Genomic DNA, 4193 nt, shown 5'->3' with positions numbered 1-4193 from the left:
CCTCCTGCGGGGATCAGCCTCGGGAGGTCCGGAAGCGGAAGGCACATCAGAGGGGTTGGAGCTAGCTTCAGGCAGCCCCAGGGCTGGAGTAGACCCGCGGGAGATCAGCCCCGTCATGTCCTTCCTTGGGACCAAGGGCGGATTCTCTCCCCCTCGCCTGGCGCTGGCCTCGTCGTTGTCTGGAATGGACCTACGCCAAGGGGAGGTCTCCCCCGTCCCCTCGGCGGTCGGTTCAGAGTCGTGCTCTTCCTCCACCTCCTCCTCATCTTCCTCCTCCCCCCTGCCGGAGTCGTCGGAGGACAAGTCCACCGTTGCCATCGCCGCCAGATCCTCGGGCGCTTCCGCCGGCACCAGTCTGTCCCCGTTGTGGGCATGGCGCTCACTACCAGCTCCCAGTCATCGCGAAGGAACAAGGGGACCGGAGTGCCCTCCGGGCTCGCCACATATTCCCCAACCAAGGAGCAGAGGGCCGCGGCCAGATCTTCGTCGGCTAGGGCCTCAGAGCTCAGGCGGAGGACGGCGTCCGCGTCCCCGAGCCTCCATAATGGGCGCGAGTGCGCCTGAAGTGGAGCCACCCGGTGCACCAAGAATTCCCTCAGGAGCATGGCCCCGGTCAGCTTCGCTGCCCTCGGGTTGCTCGGCCTCAGGTCCATATTCATCTTCTCCAGCACCAGCTTTGCCTGTCGGTTGTCAAGCTTCGCACGAGATCATGCATCAACGGCCTTCGGCTGCCCCGTGGGCAACACCAGTCGGGGGTGGATGCGCCCGACGTCCATCATGACCCACTTGCTCTAGAAGCCGTCGATCCTATTCCCAGTCTTCGATATGCCATTGGCTTTGGAGTATGCAACAAAGCCCGCACATGCAGAGATGTGGGCACCGGAAACTCGGAGGGAGAAGAAATGGCGCAGCAAGGCCACTGAGGGCATCACCCCGAGTGCGCCTCACAGAAGTAAGCGAAAATCATCAGGAGAAGGACAGAGTTGGGGTGGAGATGTAGGGCATGCAGATTGTATTGGCAGAGAACAGCGAGGAAGAACTCGGAGAAGGGAGGCACCAGACCAGCAATGATGGCGCTCATGAAGAACGGATAGAAGGTGCTCCCCTTGCCTTCTGGCTGAGCGGAGCCGGGCCGAAGCACGGTCTCCCCCGCCTCGCTGCCCTGCGCCGCCGTCATCAGGCGCGCATGGGTGAGATTCTTCTCTGTCATGTTTGGGGGATCCAGAGCCGGCGAGTACCAGGCCAGCGGAGCCCCGGCCGGGGTCTTGCGAGGCGCCATTTCTCGCCGGAGGTGAGAGATTGAGGCGGATCTGGAAGATTTCGGAAGCAAGGGGGCGAAGGGCAAGAAAGGGGATCTGAAGCGAGATGGATGAGGCAAAGAAAGTAAGCCTGACCTAGACCAGCCCTTTTGTCAGTCAGGCAGTTGCCGAGGCGTCATGGGGAAGCAGAGACGCCCACGTCCAATCAACTGCCACGCGGCGCCCAAGGCTGCAGACTAGTGGGGCCCGCGGCACTCTGCACTTGCCCCTTCGCTTCTCTGCTAAGCCAAGTTCGAGCGCACCTTGGGCCCGGGGGCTACTGTCGACGTTCTAGAAACGGGGGTCCCCTAGACTTGCGTGCCTGCGGCCTACGGCGTGGCTCAAGTGGTGGCCCAGTGCGGCCCATCTTCATCGACTCAAGCTCAAGACCCTCGCGAGGGGCCAAGCCTTGCAGGGCAGACGACAAGAGGCTTCCTCAGGAGCGGCCTCGCCAGGCAAAGCTCGCGAGGAGGCAGAGAGATCAAGGCAAGGGTACCTCATGTGGTGCTCATGACGCAAGGCATGAAGATCAAGACCAGGCGGGCGCCAGGCGGGCGCTGGCCTGCGAAGTGTCCTTGTTTCCTCTTTGGTGCAAAGGGTGCAAGCGCAGGCGCTGAGTACCGAGGCGTCAAGTAAAGGTTGCCATTCCTGTGCAACGAGACCAAGACCAGCAGAGCGGCAGGACGGAGGTCACCGTGGAGCCCAAGATGGCGTCATCACCAGTGCCTTTGGCAGCCGAAGACCAACTTTAGTCAGGATAACTTGTACTAGATGTTCCCCTTCAAAATGGCCGTTGTTGGCGCCCTTCCCGCTCAATATTTGGGAAGAGGACCAGGGCCTCTATATATAGGGCTAGCCACCACAGTAGAAGGGGGGAGAAAGTTCTCATTAGATCGATAGGCGATCGAACTCACCCAAGCAGTTCATCGCACCAGCTCAAGAACACCCCTCGCGAGGCTGTTCTTCCTTTGTACTGTACATCATCAGCCCCTGAGGCAATCCACACACCACAAACTAGAGGAGGGTATTACACCACAATGGTGGCCTGAACCAGTATAAACCCCGTGTCCCTTGTGTTGTTCATCGAGTAGTCTAGATTCTCAGCGAGGCGTTGGGACGTGGGTCGGTAGAGGAAAGATCTTCCCGCGCACCCCAGAGTTCGAACCTTAAGTGTTTGCCAGAACCCCACATCCGCCACCTAACACATACCTCCTAGGAAAGTTTGCAGCCCAGCGGGGTGGAGAATAACAAGTTGACCCGGATATTGTGTACAACTGTCGGCCCAGTTGTATTGCCGACATGTGTAGTACAGTACAACCTAACATGGCTACTCAGCCCACATTCAGCGACGCCGGAAAGGCCCAAACAAGGTTTCTGTAAAACTTTCTGAAGTCACTGAGCTCAATTAATAACTTAAGAAAAAAGTTAAATTACAGTGGAACCTAATTAAAAGATGTCATGAGCAAATAAATAATTCAATGGGTCCCACTTGTGTGTGTGTGTGCGTGTGTGCGTGTTTGTGTGTGTGTGTGTGTGTGTGTGAGAGAGAGAGAGAGAGAGAGAGAGAGACCCATCGGTCGATGCTCGTAAATACATCTTTCAGCCATATGCATTGTTGATGCTCAGTAAAAACTTATATAGTTGACACAATCATATAGAACATCATAGCCCACTGAACTTGCATGCAAAAATTTCACGCAGGCGGCACAATCAGGATGGAAGCAGTGGATCGCGACAGGAAGGGCTATGTTGAAACCAACGAAGTCGTACATAACGGTTCATTGTCTTTAAAAATGATGGAGAAATATCTTGAATGCTGTGCAAAGAAAACAGACAGGCAACACAATAAGTTCTGCTAGCACATTAAGTTGACGTACAACCCTTTCTACAAAAAGTTCAGGTACAAAATTAGAACAAGTCACAATCAAATGTACTGGCATATCAGTGCTTCACACCCATGGCTCGGATTTAACTAGTATCTGACAAGATTCAGTTATTACCTCAAATTAGAGCACATTGAGGCAGCCAACTGTAACGCCCCAGAATAGATGCGCCAGGTGTCTGCCATATATTCGCCGTCATTGCCATGTCATATGCTTGCATGTTGCATTTTGCCATGTCATCATCTGCATTTCATCCACATGTTTTTCAAAACTTGCATCCGTTCGGGTTCTCCCGGTTCTCTCCGTTGTCCGTTCCGAGTCTGGACACACTCGCACGCGCCCGCGGCACCTCCGAAATATTATTTTATAAGTGGCATAAAAATGTTCTCGGAATGGGTTGCAACTTGTCGTGCGGTCTTATTATAGTGCAGACAGACCGCCTGCCAAGTTTCGTCGCATTCGGAGTCCATTTGATAGCCCAACCATTAATCCTACAACCGCAATATAGCCAGTCTATACGTTGGACGTTTTCGGTATCCGGAAACTGCCGCCGGGCATCTCTCTCTCTTCTCTCTTCTCAGCCCAAGGCCTTTTACACAGTCTCTTGCAGCCCACCAAGCCATCCTACAACCCCCCCTCCAACCGGAGACATCGGATCGTGATCAGAGGGCTCCGAAAGCCCCCAACACTCCCCTCAAACCCTAACCTCCCCGATATATACACCCCTTCCTTCCAAAAATGGATTAACCCTAGCCCCTCCTCAAATTCCGCACCGTCAACCCCTCCCACCTCTTCCTCGGATCCCGCGCCGCTGCCTTCTCCTTGAAATCCATCACCGGCCACCTCACGGGCGCCACTTGGCAGCGCCCCATTGGCCACCCGCCGCCGCGCAGCCTCCCTCACCCAACCGGAAGGCGCCACGCGTCTCCCGCGCCCCCGCAACCCTCCTCCCACCTCCTGAGGCCCTGCAGGCCCAGGCACAGCCCGCCCGGGCCCGAGCCGCTGCCGCCCC

The sequence above is a fragment of the Triticum aestivum genome, chromosome 1B (assembly GCF_018294505.1).
Source record: "Triticum aestivum cultivar Chinese Spring chromosome 1B, IWGSC CS RefSeq v2.1, whole genome shotgun sequence".
Classification (NCBI taxonomy): domain Eukaryota; kingdom Viridiplantae; phylum Streptophyta; class Magnoliopsida; order Poales; family Poaceae; genus Triticum; species Triticum aestivum.
This window is presented reverse-complemented; position numbering follows the sequence as displayed.